We start from the raw sequence: 20,360 nt of genomic DNA on the forward strand, positions 1-20,360 counted from the left end.
ACCATCCCACTCATGAGTCCACCAGTTGAAGGTGGCCCCTCTTCATCCTCCCAGAACGTGATCATGCACGGAGGACCGTGCACAATCTAAGTGTGGGAGAGTATCGATGACTTCAATGGGGTAAAAGTTTCTCTTTTAAAGACACTTTGTAATGTTTCTTGTAGTACTTTTTCTTTATTTTGAGTAGCTTTATTTCTATTGCATTTTGTTTAGTTTGTTGTGAATATTTCTTTATCGTTTATGGACATTTAGTAGTTAATATTTACATTTTGTATGATATGATGAATAAATGGTGAAACACCAAGGAATTCCCATGAAATCCTTTTCTAAGGGCATACCATTGATTGAATTGAGAAAAAATTATTTTACCAATTTGCTTGGAGTATTTCATTTGTAGAACATGGAAAAAAGAGCTCGAACAACATGCCTTGTGAGATTTGAGCTTTAATAGATGGTTTTATTTTTCAACCATAATGTTGTTCTTGTGTGTGATTGTACTCCTTTTTTATTGTGATCATTGATTTGCATGATTCTTTATGTCCTATATTTGTGTTTGGATGCATTTAGCATGATTGAGGCCGTCTTTGATGATAAACTCACTAACCTACATGGCCAACCCTTGCACTCACCTTTGTGAACTCCTTTGAGCCTATGGATCCCCTTTTTATTCTAATAATAGCACATTACTCCCCTTAAGCGGAAAACCATTGATGTCCATGAATTACTCTTTGATTAGCTTGGGTGGATTAGTGTGTAAATTCTAAGTGTGGGGGAATTCTGGGAAGCATTGGTGATAGAGGCATCAACTCGTTGTGAAAACTTTTTCGCAATTAGGTAATGCTCATGCATTTCATTAATTGAAACATATGCATTCATAGTTCAAGTGGAAAAAAAAACATGTGTATAACAAAGTAAAAATAAAAGAATAAATAAAGGATGCATATGGCATGTTTGAAAAGAAAATGCATGAGTAAGATGAGATATAAAAAAGGAAATGGGTGGGAAGGTTGCATTGTTATGTGTATATAGGTCATATAAGATTAGGTGGACGTTCAAGCTAATCAAAGAACTAATTCTTTAAGTCCACTTGACCATAATTCATCCTACCTAAACCCTAGTGATGATCGGAATTCACTCCCCATATAAAGATGATAAATCCGTTCATTGGCAAGCGCACCAAAGTATCGTCAAGTAATAACCCACTAGGAGAGGGGTCAAATCCCACAGAGATTAACGAATTAAGGCAAACAATAGTTAATTGATTAACCTAGTTAGACTATTCATATTTGAGTGATATTCAAATAGGAAATGTAAATTGCATAAAAGTAAAGGAAAGCAATAAAGTGCAAGAAAGTAAAGTGCTGGAAATGTAAAGTGCAGAAAAGTAAATAACTATAAAGTAAATAAAAGAAAGAAAGATAAAATAAACATTGGGATCAAGAGATATTGCATTCTTCGGATTAATTGATTTCATCTCATCTTCAATCATGCAACTCATTGTCCTCTTAGCAATCATGATTGATTGAGCCCCAATTCCTTGGTGACTCAATCTCTCAAATCTTGATCAATAGCCAATTCCTTGGTCTAATTGCTCGTGAGATGAGATGAAGAATGGTCCCTGATTATACCACACATCATCAAAGGTCCATGTAGAGGGAGGATTATATGTCACCATATCCAAACACCAAAACCTAGATTCTACTCAAGTGTGAGAAAGAATTTCAAGCATGGATTTATGTTTCCTCTTCCTAGGTTCCCATAAAACCCAATTGCATTCAATCTTTTTTCCAAGATAATTGAATGCTATAATGAAGAACGAAGTTATTTCTAGTAAATCAAAGAGAGATGAATAGAAGAAGAAGAATAAAAATAATCAATCCATTGAAAAATAATAGAGCTCTCTTTCCCAATGGAAAGAGTTAGTAATTCATAACTAAAAGATATTTACAAAAGTAAGAAAGAAAAGAAAGGAAGCTGATGGTGAACAGAGAGGGTCCGAAGACTCCTCCAATCCAGCATACCTAATTCTATGAAACTAAGGCCTTTAAATAGGCTCTCCTAAATTACAAACTTAAATGAAATTAAAAGCAAATTACAATAAAATGAAAACAAACTATTCTAGATGATTCTTGTGGCCTTGATTGATTGATAAGTGTGTCTTGAATGAGAGTTGGAGTGGACTTGGTTGAAGGTTGGGGGCTGCAGGGAGAAGTTGGCGAGTGGTTTGAAGTGCCACTCCCACTTGATTTTTCCCTTTGGATTATGACCCACTTTGAATGCTGAATAGATGGAGTTTTTTGGGCCTCAAATTGAATGTCCACTATAAATTATTATATATTGTTGGAAGCCCTGGACGTTAGCTTTCTAACACCTTTAGAATCAACTCATTTGGTCCTCTGTAGCTCATGTTATGCCCATTTGAAGGTGAAGAGGTCAGTCTGTCAAGTACCCCGGCGTGCCACGCCCGCTTCTTGGCGTGCCACGCCCATATATTTTGAAACTGGTGTGCCACGCCCACTCTTGGGTGTGCCACGCCTTCAATGATGCATAAAATCTTGCTCTCTGGCCATTAGAACTGGCGTGCCACGCCCATTATGAAAATAGAGCTGGCGTACCACGCCTTCGATATCAAGTGGCACGCCGAGGTTTTACAACGCTGAAATAATGGCCTTTTTCACCTCCGGTTTTAATGTCCACCCCAGAGTGTTATAAATTGTTGGAAAGCTCTTGATGTCAACTTTCCAACGCCAGTAATATCGGATCATTTGGACCTCTACAACTCAAGCTATATCCCTTTGAAAATGAAGAGGTCAGGCTGGTAACTCTGCAGTGACGTGTTTTTCTCTTTGTATTTTCGGGGTCAATATCTTCCTCAATTCTGGTGTCCATCATAAAGTGTTGTATAAGGTTAGAAAGCCCTGGATGTCTACTTTCTAATGGCACTAGAATCATCTCATTTGGAGTTGTGTAGCTCACGATATCTTCATTTGAATGAGAGGAGGTCAGGCTGGCATATGCCCCGGCGTGCCACGCCCAATGCTTGGCATGCCATGCCAATAGTGGGGCTCAAAATTACTCCTCTGGAACTTAAGTCTAGCGTGCCACACCCAAGACACCAAGTGGCATGCCCTCTTTGAGACTTTCCCTTCACAACTTGGAGTGCCATGCCCATAGCACCAAGTGGCACGCCCTCTTTGAGATTTGGCTTCACTACTTGGAGTGCCACGCCCAGAGCTCCAAGTGGCACACCCATGTAAAATTCTTCAACCTTCTTTACTGAAATGTTGGCTTGGTGTGCCATGTCCAGAGCTCCAAGTGGCACGCCCGTTGATGAGAATTGGTTTCAAAAGCTTGGCGTGCCATGCCCAGAGCTTCAAGTGGCACGCCCAGCTTCACACACCCAACTTTATTTGTTGTTTTCTTCCCTTTTTGTTGCCCTTTTCACCTGAAATTCAACACAACCCATTTCAAAATAATATACCATAATATTTATCATTTTTCTCATGAAATTGTATTGAATCAATGAGATTATGCTCTTTTTATCGTCCTTTTAGATAAGAAAAAGGGGTAGATGATGCAAGTCATCACCTATCCCCATTACATCCCATTAAAGACCTCATGATATTTATTATTCATGCATTAAATACTAGTTAATTGTTAGATGACTTACAATTCTTTGAAAGCATGAAAAAAAGGAGAATTGAGTGGTTAAACCCTAAAAACTGAGCGAATTGAGTGGATACACATCCAGTGAGGGGTTCGATCACTCAATTCCATGTTTTTACACCTCATATTGTATCTTCTTGCAAGTTGTTTAATTGTTTAATTTTGATAAATTTAATTTAATTCTTTGGATGTTGATCTTAATGCATGAACTCTTTGCATTAGCCCTAAAGCTTTCTTGTGATGGATTGGAATTTCATGGTTTGTTTCCACTAACTCTCATCACAGTACATATTAGAGATTAGTCTTAAGATAGTTGCATGCATTTAAGTAGTATATAACATAAGTCAATTTTCCTTTCTTCTATCTCCTTTGTGTGTGTTTAGCATGAGAACATGCTAGTATTTAAGTGTGGGAGAATTGATGAATCCATATTTGATGATAATTTTCGGTTAGAATTGAATGGATTTTCATCACATAAACTCACACTTATTCCCTTGAATAGCATGCTTTTGAACTTTCCTTCCAAATTGTGTTTGATCATGAAAATATGCTCTTTTATACCTAATTTAATCTATTTTATTCCATTTGCCTTCCATTCGATACCTTGATGTTGTTGGTGAGTGCTTTCAGGTATATAAGGTAGGAATGGATTGGAGAAAATGGAAGAAGAGCATGCAAAGTGGAGAAAGCAAGAGAAATCAAAGGAGATGAGCTCAGAGACGTGTGCGTGCGCACAGCCACCCAAGCAGAGCGCCTGGAGTGCTTCGAGCACGTCGCGTGTCCGTCCCAGCATCCCCTAGTGTACGTGTGCACATCTACTTGGGCGTATGCCCAGGTCGGGATCTTTGCCAAAGTGTGCGGACGCACGCGTCTGTGCGTCCGCACAGGTGTCCGCACATGATTTCATTAAAATAGCACATGCCTCGCGATTTGGAGGCTTTGGAGGCCTATTTCTGAAGTCTTCTAGCTCATATTGGAGGGGAAAATGAGATCCATAACATATGATATCATTTAGTATAGTTTAGGAGTAGTAGTAGGAGTTTTTAGTTTAGTTTTTCTCTAAGTTTTTCATCTTCTCTATTAGGGTTTATAGTAGGGTTTTACATTCAAGTGCTATTTCCATTTTTGATCTTGGATTTTGCAAGCTTTCATTGTAAGTATTCTCTTGTTATTACTCTTTATAGTTACATTTTCATTACTCTTTCTTCTAATTCAAGTTATAGTTCAATTTTGCTTCTCTCTTGCAATTTCAATTTCTTGTTGATGAATTTGATGTTTGATGCTTGTTACATGCTTTCTTGTGTTATTCTTGTTGATTGAGTTCAATTGTTGCTTTTAGTATCAAGCATTTTCTCATTTTCTCCATGTTTAAGATTTTTGCCCACCAAGTGTTTGACAAAATGTCAAACATAGTTTTAGGCTAAATTTCTAATTCTTGGCTTGGGTAAAATGAGCAATTGGGTTCCTAGAGTTGGAATGTCCAATATTTATTTCAATTCTTGGATTATTAATTGTTCTTGTTCCCACTAACGCTAAGTTGTTGCTAAGGCAATTAGCAAGCAATTTAGGATTTGTGGGTTGAGGACACTTATGCTCATTTAACTTACTTTCCGATGTGAGGGTTGATCAAGTGAGACTAATCCATCATAATTGTCATAGTTGTGGTTCCAACAAGGAAAGGACCGTTAGCTCACTCCAAGCCAAGGCTCTTTTTGATGCTTTCAATCTTTTATACCTTTATATGTTGATTTCTTTTATACTTTACTTGTTTATATTGCATAGTCGGTTCTTTAATTTCATAATTAGTTCAATCATTACAATTTTTCATGTTCTTTTATTGCTTTATATGTTCATTTCTTCATTCACAACCCGTTGATCACTACAACCGGAATTTCACACTCATTGTTCTAAAGTGCTCCTAGGGAGACGACTCGGGAGTCTAATACTCTCGGTTTTAATTTGGTTTTGCTTGTGACATATCTTGTGAATTTTTAATTTGATTTGAGGGGCGAATTCGTCGGGTTAGGACTATACTTACAACGTTAAATCTGTTTCTTTGGATAATCGAGTTCCTAACCCACATGTGAGTTGGCTACCCTTCATCAACTTCAATATGTTATGAACCTTAGCTTTCTTCGTATACAAGTAATCCTTATACTTGAGCGTTGTGGTTTCAATTTTGCGATTCTATTTTACCTATTCTTCAATTTTGCAATTCTATTTTAATTATTATAATATATATTTTATTATAGAGGTCGTAATACTACACCACCTCTGTTTTACGACTTAAGCATAAAGCTCTATGTGGTAGGGTGTTACATTATGGTATCAGAGCAGTTCATTCCTATAGAGTCTTAGGGATGGATGGACTATGCTTTTATGCATTCTCTATGTGTGTGTCTATGTGTTATTAGGATATCTAACTGATATATATGGCATAAACATTCATGAGCATGCATTTGGGACTTTGAAGCACTAGACTTGCGATATTGAGACTGATCAACATGATATTACTTGTTTGGTGTGTATAGGAACCACATGGTGCCTCTGGACGCGGTCACAGGTAAGGCAGATGATAAACCCCAATTTTGTGGTTTATCTTCTGCTTAACTCGGGGGATTTTATCACCTTTTCCCACTTTTATTCAACGAAACAGCATGGTTTTGTAAATTCTCCTTAAATTGTGCTTAAGTGTGAAAATATGCTTTTTAGGCCTTAAATTTGCCAATTTTAATTCACTCTAATTCCATTCGATGCCTTGATATGTTTGTTGAGTGATTTCAGGTTCATAAGTCAAGTATTGGATGGAAGAAGTGAAGAGAAAAGCATGAAAAAATGGAGAACTCATGAAAAAATGAAGGAATTGCTAAGCTGTCAATCTTGACCTCTTCGTACGAAAATGATCATAAGTTGAGCTAGATAGGTCCAAATGAGGCGGTTTTAGTTGGCGTTGGAAAGCTAACATCCGGGGCATCAAAATGATATAAAATTTTCCATAGTTTCTGTGTAGTTAGGCGATGCGCACGCGTCACCCATGCTTGCACGTCGCAGGATCAGCGTGGGCCATTTTGAGCAACTCGTAGCCAGCAATTTCTGACTCATTTTGGGCCCAATCCAACTCAATTCTGATGCTATTGAACCCAAGTATTGAAGGCGGGGGGTGGGGGGAAGGGGGAAGTTATAGTTTAGTTTTGAACATACTTTAGTTAGTTTTTAGAGAGAGAAGCTCTCTCTTCTCTGTAGAATTAGGTTAGATGTAAATTAGGATTTCTTAGATCTAGGTTTAATTCATGCTTTGATTCACTTTTCCTTTGCAAATTCTTGTTCCTCCACCTTTCTTCTCCTAGTTTACCATTTGAATTCTTGTAATTGTTTACTTTGTTGTTGGTGCACTCTTGTTTCTCCTATTTTCCTTTTAATGTAATTTAGGTTTGATTTCTCTTATTGTTGATTTGAATTGTTGCTTTTAACTTCATTGTAATTAGTACTTGTAGATCTCTACTTCTTGCAATTTTATCTTGCTTTCCTTTTATACCTTCCAAGTGTTTGAGAAAATGCTTCGAAGGATGCTAGAGTAGATTTTTATTCTCTTGGCTTTGGTTGAGTAATTGGAGACTCTTGAGTTATCAAACTCTTTTGTTGATTGATAATTGAAAGTTGCTAATTCATTTGAATTCCACTAACTCTAGTCTTTCCTTAGGAGTTGACTAGGACTTGAGGATTCAAAATGATTTATCCACTTGACTTTCCTTCATAGTTAGAGGTTGACTAAGTGGGAGAAATGGACAATTGATGTCACAATTGAGGAAGATAATGAGGATAGGACTTCTAGTTCTCATTCCTTGCCAAGAGCTTTATTAGCTATTAGTTTAATTCTTGCGATTTACTTTTCTTGTTCCTTATTCAAAACCCCAAAATATACATCTCATAACCAATAACGAGAACATTTTCCTGCAATTCCTTTAAGAGACGACCCGAGGTTTAAATACTTCAGTTCTTTTTATAGGGGTTTGTTACTTGTGACAACCAATTTTTTAGAAACTATACTTGCAATGAGGATTTGTTCATGAAATTCTATACCATGAAAAATCCGTTCATCAAAATGGCTCTGTTGCCAGGGAATTTCAATGGTGTTATGTTATTGGCTTTTGTGAATATGTTCATATTGTGAATATCTTACATTTTGGTTATTTCTAGGTCTTCCTAGTAATTAGGAGTTTACTTTTCCTTTGCCTTTTTGATATTTTTGTTTTGATTTCTTCTTGTCCATATGAATTCTCATCCTAGTGGTTTTGGATATGGTTATGACTATGTTGTAGGTAATGGAAACTTGAATGACGGCTCACATTGTGGAAGAGATAAATTATTGAGAAGGGAGCCATATCCATATGAGCAATCACCATAGTAACCTCCTCAACTAAGCTACTATGATTGCAACCCCTCCTATGATGCATATCATTCCAATGGATATGATGGTTCTTATCATGATTAGGACACTTGATAAACCCATATTTTATGATATATTTTGTGCTTAGTTTGAGTGATTTATTCAATCCTTTATCCACTTATTCATATTAATTGCATGGTTTTACTTTCCCTTCCTTATTATGTGATGTATGTGAAAAACATGTTTCCTATACTTTAAAATTAATTATTTTAATTACCTCTATTTCCATTCGATGCCGTGATTAGTGTGTTGAGTAGTTTCAGATCTTCTAAGGCAGGAATGACTTAAAGGATGGAAAGGAAACATACAAAAATGGAAGGAAAGCACAAAATGGAGTTTTTGGAGAAACTGGCAGCCACGCGATCGCATGGACGACGCGGCCACATGCCAAGCGCGAAGAAGCAGCGACGCGGCCGCATGACTGACGCGGTCACATGACTGACGCGACCGCGTGACAAGGAAAAACTCCGAATGACGCGACCGCATGACCCACGCGGACGCATGACAGAGTCCACACACCAGAAATTGTAGAAAACGCTCCCAGCGAATTCTGAAGCCCTTTTTGGCCCAAATCTAAGTCCAGAAGGCATAGACCAGAGGTTATGAAGTGGGAGAATACATCCATTCAAGGAGACTCTCCACTTTAGTTAGTTTTCATGATTTAGATTTATTTTAGAGAGAGGTTCTCTCCTCTCTCTTCTCTCTTAGGATTAGGATTTAGGATTTCTCTTAGTTTTAGGAGTGACTTTCGATCCCAGGTTCAATGTTCTTTTACTTTATATTTGTCTCTTACTTTCAGATACTTTAATGCTTATATTAGTTATGTTGCCTATTTGGCTTATGCTACATTCATGTTACAGATTACTCTTTTGAATTAATGTTATTTGATGTATTTCAGTTTAATATTGCTTTCTCTTATTTACATTATTGTTATTCCCATCTGAAGACATTTTTATTCCAGTAGATTTACTTTCCTCCCTTTTGGTCTTGGTTAAGAAATCAGTAATTCAGGAGTTATCAAACTCAAACATGAATGGTAATTTTTATCTTTGTTAATTGAATTGAACTTCAATAATCCCAATCTTTTCTTAGGAAATAAATAGGATTCGAAGATCAAACCAATTAATCCCTTGACCTTCCTTTATCTTAGTAAAGGTTAACAAAGTGGAATTAAGATTCAATTCTCATCATCATTGATAAGGATAGCTAGGATAGGACCTCTAATTTCTCATACCTTGCCAAAAGTTTATTTACAGTCATTTATTTATTTTACTTGCCATTTAAATTACATGTTCTTCATTTACTTTAATTGCCAATTAAACCATTTGCTCCTCATTCTCAAAACCCCAATTTACAATCTCCATAACCAATAATAAGAACATACTTCCCTGCAGTTCCTTGAGAAGACAACCCGAGGTTTGAATACTTCGGTTATCAATTTATTTAGGGGTTTGTTACTTGTGACAACCAAAATGTTTGTACGAAGGGATTTCTGTTGGTTTAGAGACTATATCTACAACGCGACTATTTTTATGAAATTCTTTATCACCATAAAATCCTAACGTCAACACTCAACTACCAACATTCCATGCACCATACTTCCAACATAGTCCTCAAACACAATAATTCCAACCACCATACTCCCAATCCACATCCTATTTCCATCAATCACCTCCATACAATCCTAATCCATATCCTCCATATGCACACACTTATAACCATTATGAACAAGCACCCATGGAACCACCACCACTTCAACATCACTATCCTCACAATCCTTCTTTTTCCTCCAACCAAGCCCCTATGGATGATACACTTGGTATCATTTTTCAAGTGCAAGAAGAGCTCCAAACCGCACTTACTAGTTTCACCTTTGCCTTCCAAGAGCTTATATCCCGTATACCTCTATCTTCTACCAACAACCAAAACACCTTCCAACCTCCAAGTTTTGATGAACCTCCTTTTCAACCACATGATAAATTCTCCTATACATCACAACCCTCCATGGAAGAATATCCATGTCCATCAATTCAAGAGCAATATGATCCTACTTATGATAGTGAAGTGGAACAAGAATCAAAGGATCATCTCAAGGAATCAATGGATCAGCTTCAAGCAACCGTCCGTCAAATGTTGGATGATTGTGGATAAGCAACCGAAGAGGGGAGTACAAGGGAGATCTTAAAGTTTCAACTTGAGAACAAGGAAATGGAGTGTGTTTTACAACAAGTGGAAAGGATGAAAATAGTTGAAGAAGAAGAATTGGAAGAAGACCTAGGGGAGGTTGAACAAGAGGGGAACTCCATCATTGAAGACAACTCTACACCAAGTAACACTAAGGATCTTGTTGAAGCTTCTTCCCTTGAGTGTAAAACCGATGTTGAGGAGGAATATGCACAACCTCCAATACATAATTTTACTAATGAGAAAGAGTTGGAAGACGTTAGCATACAAGAGGAAATTGAAGAAAGTTGTCAAAAGATAGAAGTCATTAAGGAAGAGCCAAAGGAAGTGGAGCCTATAATAACAAGACCATTGGATATTTTCCTTGCTAAGTCACCATTCAAATTACAAGTTGAATTGGTAATCATCTCATCCTGTAATTTCCTTGGCCCATATCAATATGCATTGTTAGAAACGGATGGTCAACTTAGAGCTATGTGTGGGTTAGAAAGTAGAAAATAGTTGGGTGTTGGTTGGCAACAAGAATCAAGGTGCATAGTGGAAGGAAGCTCAAATTTTAGGATTCATGGTTGGAGTGAAGCTCAATTCAAGGGATTTATGATGAGGAGTAGGAGTTACAAGGAGAATTCAATAAGTTTGTCACCCAAATGGAAGCCTGAAGATCAAGGAGAAAGGGGGTTGACAAACAAAGTATGGGACCTCGGAATATACATAGATAATCATCAACTTTGGGGCCTTGGTACTCGCTTGAGATCTCTTGGTAGCTTGACGCGCTTAGTTTGGGATCTCGGAGGCTATTGGAAATGCAAGCATTGGTGGGGATTCAAGGAAGAGTTCAAGCATAAGCCACCCTAGCAAGCACCCCATCAATGGTCCAACTTAAGGACTTAAAATAAAAGTGCTAGGTGGGAGACACCCTACCATGGTAAACTCTTTCCATTCTCATGTAAATATAATCAATGAATGAATTGAGTTGCCATTGTAGGTAGTTTTTTCTTATTTTCTAACTCTTATACATTTTGCTTTTATTGATAGGTTGATTGTTAAATTCATGTTTTTATTAGAATAGTTGTTGTTGAGTAGTGTTTTACTTGTAGTGTGAGTTTTGTCTGTTTTGTATTTGAAATTTTTTCAAAAACCAAAAGATTTGTTGTTAAATTTGAATTTTAGGTGATTTAGAATGTTTATAGGTTTGGAGAGTGTTAAATTCTGTTTTAGGCTTCTTTAAAAAAAAAAGTGGACAATTCACGCGTAAGCGTGGGAGACGCTTATGCGTCGTTTGGCATTTTAGGCCTTTGGTACAAAAACCAGAGAGTTGTGCCTATTTTTTGTCAACTTTGTGCGAAAATCCACGCGTAAGCGTGGGTGACGCTTACGCGTTGATTGTACCTGCTGCAATCCACGCGTAAGCATGGGTGACGTTTACGCATCGATTGTCCCTGTTGCAATCCATGCTTAAGCATGGGCGACGCTTATGCGTGGATTGCACCCTATTTTTCTCCTTTCTCCTTTCTTCTTCTTTCTTCTTTTCTTTTTCCTTCTCTCTACTTTTCTTCTTCTTCCTCTCTTGAAAAAATAATAAAATAAAATAAAAAATAATAAAATAATAAAATAAAACATAAAAATAAATAAATAAATAAATAAAATACTAATAAAAAAAATTTCTTTTTCTTTTCTTCCATTTTCTTTTATTGCATTTGCTTATTTTCATTCATTTTATTTTAATTTTGTTCTTATAGCTTGTTCTCATTTTATTTTCTAAGTTTCTCATTTTAATAATAGTGTTGAATTCTCCTACACAATTGTTGAGAATTTCTTGGTTAATCTTGGTGCTTCTTAACATGTTTGATACTCTTGGGTGATGAAATTTCTAATTCAATGCTTAATCTTTGATGACTCTTGCATCCATTGTGCATTGATATGATCTTCTTTTGTCTTTCATTACCCACTCTTTCTTGTTTGAACTTGATGCTCAACATGCTCTTCATGTTATTCACTTAATCTTTGAGTTCCCTCTTGCATCAAGTATTAGTTGATATGCCCTTTGCCTATATTGCTCTCTCACTTACATGCGTAGTTAACATGTAGTGAGAACCTTACTCGTATTTGGCATTAGCCCCCGCCTATGTTTTATTGCTTTGACATCTTTGTTGTAGGCTAAGTTTTCTTTCTTTTTCTTTCTTTTTAGGTTGCCACCAAGAGGGAAAGGAAAAGCTTCAAAATGGGGCACCAAACAAGTCCACCTGCATAATCCTTTAAAGAAGCTCATCAGTTGTGGCAACCCGTCCACCTTGCACTTCTTTGCATGCACCGAGGACGGTGCAATCTTCAAGTGTGGAGAGGTCGTTTGACCGATCTCCGTGGGTAATAATTTTCTTCTTCAACACCAATTTTCAATTTTCTTTGTTAGATTAGTTATTGAATTGCATGATAGGATGCATGTTAGTTAGAATTTGTACATATTTTACCACTTCCTTCTTATTAGGACTACTTGGTTAGGGTGATAATTGATTTTCCAAGAAAACTATTTTTAGGGCACCCTACCAATTTAAAATTTTTTGTTGAACTTGCTTGAAGAATTTATTTTGGAACATGGTTTTTGAAGTAAGAACACATAAGCATGTGAGTTTTGAGCCTAATTGTGTGGTTACATCTTATAACCACTTATTTTCATTCTTGTGTGTGATTATTCTCTTTCTATGATTGTGATCCTTGATTTGTTTGATTATCTTTGTCCATTATTTTGTGTGTACATGCACTTATATGATTGAGGCCATTGTTTCAATTAGCTAACTTACCCAAATAGCCTTACCTTTTATCTTCCTTTGTTGGCCAACTTTGAGCCTACGATTAACCCACTTTATTTTTAATATTAGCACATTACAAGCCTTAAAGCGAAAAATAATAAATGTCCTTTATTTGGATCTTTGATTAGCTTAGGCTAGTGAGTGTGTATTATTCAAGTGTGGGAAAACTTGGGAGGTAAGAGTATGTTTTTATTTGCATTGAAGATCTTGGGAATTGGGTACACACTCATGTATTAAATGTTAAACCATGTGCATTGATGCTCTTGTATATATTTGATAAACCCTGATTTCGTGGTTTATCTTGCGCCTATTTTGGGGGATTTTATCAATATTTCTCACACTTATTCACAAGAAATGCATGGTTTTGTGTTCACTTCCCAATATTACTCTATGATGAAAAACATGCTTATTTTGCCTTGAAATTGCCATATTTTAATCCTCTTCTATTGCCATTTGATGCCGTGATATTTTTGTTGAGTAATTTCAGGAATTATAGGGTAGGAATGACTTAGAAAAGAGGGAGAAATCATGTACAAAAAGGGAGGAACATGAAGAATTGAAGTCTTGGGAGCAGTAGTATCGGCGCATCCGCGCACTCCACGTGCACGCGTGGATGGGATTGGCTGGAAGCGGCGTGAAAGGATGGACGCATCCGCGCAAATTGGAAGATTCCTATTGACGCGCACGCGTGGATCATGAAAGCAATTGGCGCGCGCGCGCACTTGGCGCGCACGCGTGGGAAGCTGCACATGACCTCATTAAGAGAAATCGTGCCTGGTGATTTTTGAGGCCAAGGAGGCCCAATTTCAAGCTGTTTCTGCATGGAAAAGACCCAAGGATGCTAGGGGGAAAAGGAGATGACTCATTTCACACTAGGACACAAAAATATTAGCTAGTTTTTGGTTCTTTGGTTATTCTAAAGAGAGAAACCCTTGTTCCTCTCTAGATCTAGTTTCCATTTTGATCTTCTCTTGTTGATTTGTGAATTGGATTTTGTTAATTGCAGTTTTAATTGTTAAATTTGAATTCCTTGTTACAATCTTGCTTACATTTAGTGATAGTTTTATGATTCTTGTCAATTGTCATCTTATACCCATTTTATGAATGTTGTGAATCTTGAATTGTTGATGTTACATTGATGATTTTTATGTTTAATCTTGTTGATTACTTGATTGTATGTTGATAATTGTTAGTGGGTATTTGTGGAATTCAATTTAATTGCTATTTTGAACATGTCTTTTATTAATGCTTACCAAGTGTTTGATGAATTGTTTACTTTGATTATGGAGTAGTCTTTTCCACTCTTGGCCTAGGTCAAGGGAATTGGGTAAACTTGAGTCATTGGGTCTAATAGATCTGATGATTTCGGAGCCCTTGGTGGTCAATTTGATACTCATTGACGCCAACCCACTACTAATTTAATTAGTAGGTAGGTTGGGACTTATGGGTTGATGTGGCCAAAGCCATTTGACATACCTCAAGTCTAGGGGTAGATATCACGTACTTAAGACTTTGGGGGTAGACTTAATGAGCTTGGTTCCTCATAATTGTCAAGATATAGTTGTTGGACAAGAATTGTGATCCCAATTCCCATGCCTAGTCAAGAGTTATTTTTATCATTCATATTTGAACCTAATTTCCAATTTCAATTGTCTTAGTTATAGTTACTTGTTTGGTTTAAGTAGAATTAAATAGAATATTGCTTGTTCATTGGAATTGCTCAAGTTTTACTTTGGTGGTTGAATTAGTTTATTGCAATTTAAGATTACTTGCTTGTTAAGATTTCCATTTATTTTCATGCTCATAACTCACAACCCCGGATTTCTAACCAATGTCGAAGTACATGTTTGCCCATTCCTTGTGAGACGACCCGAGGTTTGAATACTTTGGTTATTTCTATTGGGGTTGAACTTGTGACAACCAAATCCCTCTTCTAAATTTGACCCCCCGAGGATTGTTGGTGGTCGAACTATACTCACAATGAGGTGTTATTAAAGAGAAATCTATCAATACACTGCTGGGGCTTCGTCAAATTTTTGGCGCCGTTGCCGGGGAATGGTTGCAACATATGCCTTGGTATTGGTTATGTGAATATGTGAATATTGTAGATATTTTGCTCTTTCATTACTTAGCTATAGTTTAAAATTCTTTTGCATTTGTACTATGACTTTCAAGTTTGATGACTCGGTCTCAACCGAATTCCAGCTTAGCCAACTTTGATCCCGATATTGAAAGAACTTTATTACACACTCGGCAAGCTAGAAGGCGATTGGACTACACGCCTAGTACTTCGGCCTATCTTGAGGAAAACACCGAATCACTAGACGTCACCGAGAGTGACTTGGAGTCCGCTACTTCCTATTCTTCTGTTGGCACTACTGATACATCTTTGCATCCTACAGGTGAGCCACACATGGCGGAGCCACGCCGGATCACTTTGCATGAGCAAGGAGCTCCGGATATCGTACTTCAACCGTTACAAGCAAGGTATCCTAACCTTGATCCAAACTTTGAGTTGAAGAGTAGCTTGATAAATCTACTTCCTAAGTATCATGGGTTGCCGGGTGAAGACTCCATCCAACATTTGAAGGATTTTTATGTTGCTTGTTCTACGGCTCGAAGGCATGGAGCCGATGAGGTAGCCATCATGGTTTTTGCCTTTCCTTTTTCTCTTGAAGCACAAGCAAAAACATGGTTGTATTCGCTACCGGATGATATTGTGACTAACTGGGATTTCTTGAGAAGAGAGTTTCTTGACAAGTTCTTCCCACCGGAGAAGACCGAGTACATCCGGAAAGAGATTTTGGGCATAATGCAAAGAGACCAAGAGAGCATGTATGAGTATTGGTCTCGGTTCAAGAGGTTATTGGAGTCATGTCCACATCACTTAATGACCACTCGCTTGCTCATTAGCTACTTTACCGGAGGTCTTTGTGCGGAAGATAGAAGATTGCTTATCGCCTCTAGTGGCGGGTCCCTTTCGAAAAACAAGATGGAAGGAGAAGCTTGGGATTTAATAAAGGATGTCGCCGAATCTACACAACACAAAAGAGTGAGGAGTAACTCCCTTAAGGGTGTGGTAGAACCGCCCCCCTCCGAAGCAAGTCTAACCAAGGCACTTGGGGATATGACCACCATCCTTACACAAATTCAAAGAGATCAAAGGGAGTACTGCTCCATCAAAGCCATCCAAGCCCCTCCTCCGGTTGCTCAACTTGAAGGCCCTGCTAGGATTTGTGGTTTGTGCTCTAGCACTACACATTACACCGACCAATGCCATCAAATCCAAGAGGAACATGCCCTTGTGGTAGCCAATGTGAATTACAACAACCGCCCACCATACCCTCCTCAAGGTCAAAACAACTACCATCAAGGTAGTAATCAACATCAAGGGTGGAGAGACAATACGCAAGGAAGCAATCAAAACCAAAAATAGAACAACCCTTCTTCTCATCACAACAACAACCAATCTTCATCCCAATACCACCATAATAACACCAACTACCAAGCCAACCAAAACCAAAACAACTACACTAAGTACCAAACACCACACCATAGACAACAAAACCAAACTCATACATCTTGATGAGCTTAGAGCCGCTATGGAAAAACGAGACGAGATCAACAAGACTCAATTCGTGGTCTTGAACACTCAATTGGCCAACCTCACCAACATGCTCTCAAAGATGAACATGTCAAGCCAACCACCAACTCCCAATAACAACACCACTCAACCTTCAAGTTCCTCTAACCTTCCATCACAACCCCAACCAAACACAAAAGGTGACATCAACGCCATTACTCTACGGTCGGGGACAACATTGGAGGAGATACCCCCAAGAGTCATGGGAGAAATGCATGAGGAAGAGGTAGTTGTTGGAACTCCACATGAAGAAGAGGTGGTAGACAAAAGGCATGAGGAAGAAGGAGTAAACCTCAAGGAACCCAAGAGGAAAGCTATAGTTGATGAATCAATTCCTATTCCATTTCCTTCCATGGTGAAGAAAGCAAAGAAGACACCGGAATTTGATTTAGACATGCTCCAAGTGTTCAAAAAGGTCGAGGTAACCATACCACTCCTTGACGCTATTCAACAAATCCCCAAGTATGCAAAATTTTTGAAAGACTTGTGTACACACAAGGATAGAATAGGGGAATTGGAGACACTATCCTTGGGTAGCTCAATTTCTTCCTTGATGGAGCCTATTCCAAGAAAATGTAGTGATCCTGGACCGTGCTTAGTGTCTTGTTATATTGGTGGATACACTTTTCATGATTGTATGTGTGACTTGGGAGCTTGTGTTAGCATCATGCCGCTTTCCATCTATGTGCGGTTGAATTTAACTCTATTGAAGAAATCGGCGGCGAGGTTTGCCTTAGCCGATAAAAGTGTGATCACAGTAATGGGGATAGCTGAAGATGTACTTGTGGCAATTAAGGATTTGGTTTTTCCAGTTGACTTTTACATCCTTGAGATGCCTCCAACGGAAGGTAGAAGCTCATCCTCCGTCCTACTTGGTAGACCCTTCCTCAAAATCTCCAAGTTCAAGCTAGATGCCTTCACCGGTATATTTTCCTTTGGGGTTGGAGACAAGACTATCAAGTTCAATTTAGAGGAAGCCATGAAACATCCTCCCGAAGAACACTCTATGCTCCGATGTGATATAATTGATGAAGTGGTAGCAGAAGTACAAGAAGAAGATCATGATAAATTGTGCTACCCCACTATTGAGGAGATGGATGACCAAGAGGATGAACCTAAAAAAGTTGTCAAGAATGAGTCCCATGAGCTTGATGAAAAGGAACCTCATCTTGAGGTAACAAGTGAACTGAAGCCCCTTCCCTCCCATCTAAAATATGCATTCTTAGAAGACAACTGTGGGTTTCCAGTTATTATTGCTAGCGAGCTCTCAAGTGAAGAAGAGGAAAAGCTCCTAGACGTTCTAAGAAAGTACAAGAAAGCAATAGGATGGAGCCTTGCGAATATTGTGGGAATTGACCCGCGTAAATGCATGCATATGATATTTCTCCAAGATGGAGCCAAGCCGGTTCGGCAACCGCAAAGGAGGCTTATCCCAACCATCCTCGACGTAGTGAAGAAAGAGGTCACCCGACTACTGGATGTGGATATCATATACCCTATTTCCGACAGTGAGTAGGTGAGCCCGGTTCAAGTTGTCCCCAAGAAGTCGGGCATCACAACGGTCAAGAAGGAAGACGGAGAAATGGTCACTAAAAGAGTACAAAATGCGTGGCGAGTATGTATTGACTACTAAAGATTGAACGCCGCCACACGGAAGGACCATTACCCCTTACCCTTCATCGATCAGATGCTAGACTGCTTGGCAGGTAAATCTCACTACTGTTTTCTTGATGGATTTACTGGATATTTTCAGATACATATTGTTCCTAAAGATCAGGAGAAGACCACGTTTACATGTCCATTTGGCACCTTTGCCTATAAAAGGATGCCATTTGGACTATGTAACGCACCTGCTACTTTTTAGAGGTGCATGATGAGTGTCTTCTCCGATCTAATGGAGAATTGTCTAGAAGTTTTTATAGATGACTTCAGCGTCTATGGTATCTCATTCGATTGTTGTTTAGAGAGCTTGGCCAAGGTCCTAGCTAGATGTGTTGACTCCAACCTTGTCTTAAATTTTGAAAAATGTCATTTTATGGTACGACAAGGCATAGTGTTAGGACCTGTAGTCTCTAGTGAAGCCATTGCTGTGGACCCAGCCAAGGTTGATGTTATCACTACTTTGCCTCACCCCTCATCCGTGAGGGAAGTCCGCTCGTTTTTGGGACATGCAGGATTTTACAGGCGCTTTATCAAGGACTTCAACAAGATTGCTTTACCATTGTCGCGCCTACTCCAAAAAGATGTGAATTTTGAGTTTGACAGTGAATGTGTAAAAGCTTTGAAGAGTTGAGGAAAGTTCTCACCATAGCACCGATTTTGCGAAGCCCCAACTGGACGTTGCCATTCGAGATAATGTGCGATGCGTCAAACTATGCTGTGGGTGCCGCGCTTGCACAGCGCGAGTGTAAACTTCCTTATGTCATTGCTTACTCTTCTAAGACACTAGATGCCGCACAATCCAACTATACCACTACCGAAAAAGAACTCTTAGCCATTGTTCATGCTTTAGATAAATTCAGATCTTACTTGCTAGGTTCAAAGATAGTGGTATACACGGATCATGCAGCTTTGAAGTATTTATTGACAAAGAATGAGTCAAAGCCTAGACTCATACGTTGGATTTTGCTTTTGCAAGAATTCAACATTGAGATTAGGGACCGGAGTGGATCTCAAAACCTGGTTGCAGATCACTTAAGCCGCATTAAAAATTTAAAAACTGATCCATTTCTGATCAATGACTCATTCCCATTGGATAGTTTGCATGCTGTGTCGACTAGTTTTCCTTGGTTTGCCCCAATGGCGAACTACTTGGTTGCAAGAATCTTCCCTCCCAACTTTTCGAAAAACCAAAGGGACAAGTTGAGGAGTGATTCCAAATACTATATTTGGGATGACCCTCACTTGTGGAAGAGAGGTGTAGACCAAGTAATCCGAAGGTGTGTCCCGGAATCCAAATTTCAACGAATTCTGGAAGCTTGTCATTCGTCCGACTGTGGTGGCTACTTTGGCCCACAAAGGACTGCCAAAAAGGTGTTGGATTGTGGATTCTGGTGGCCAACCTTATTCAAGGATGCTAACCGGTTATGTGTGTCTTGCCATCAGTGTCAAAAGTCAGGAAACACATCCCAAAGGGATGAAATACCTCAGCAACCTATGTTGTTCTGTGAGATATTTGATGTATGGGGCATTGACTTTATGGGACCATTTCCTAACTCTAGTGGGTATCTCTACATTCTGTTAGCGGTTGACTACGTGTCAAAGTGGGTGGAGGCCATGCCTACCCGCCTTGACGACGCCAATACCGTTGTTTCTTTCATTAGGAATCACATTGTATGCCGTTACGGGTTGCCACGAGCGATCGTGAGCGACCAAGGATCCCACTTTTGTAATAGGAAGGTAGAAGCATTGCTCAAGCGCTATGGAGTGTCGCATACGGTTGCTACTGCTTATCATCCGCAAACAAATGGGCAAACGGAAGTGTCCAACTGGGAAATCAAGAGAATCTTGGAAAAAGTGGTCAATCCACAAAGAAAGGATTGGAGCTTCCGGTTAGGAGATACACTATGGGCATACAGAACAGCCTACAAGACTCCGATAGGGATGAGTCCCT

This window comes from Arachis ipaensis, chromosome B3 (genome assembly GCF_059453495.1).
Source record: "Arachis ipaensis isolate K30076 ecotype BB chromosome B3, ASM5945349v1, whole genome shotgun sequence".
Taxonomy (NCBI): Eukaryota; Viridiplantae; Streptophyta; class Magnoliopsida; order Fabales; family Fabaceae; genus Arachis; species Arachis ipaensis.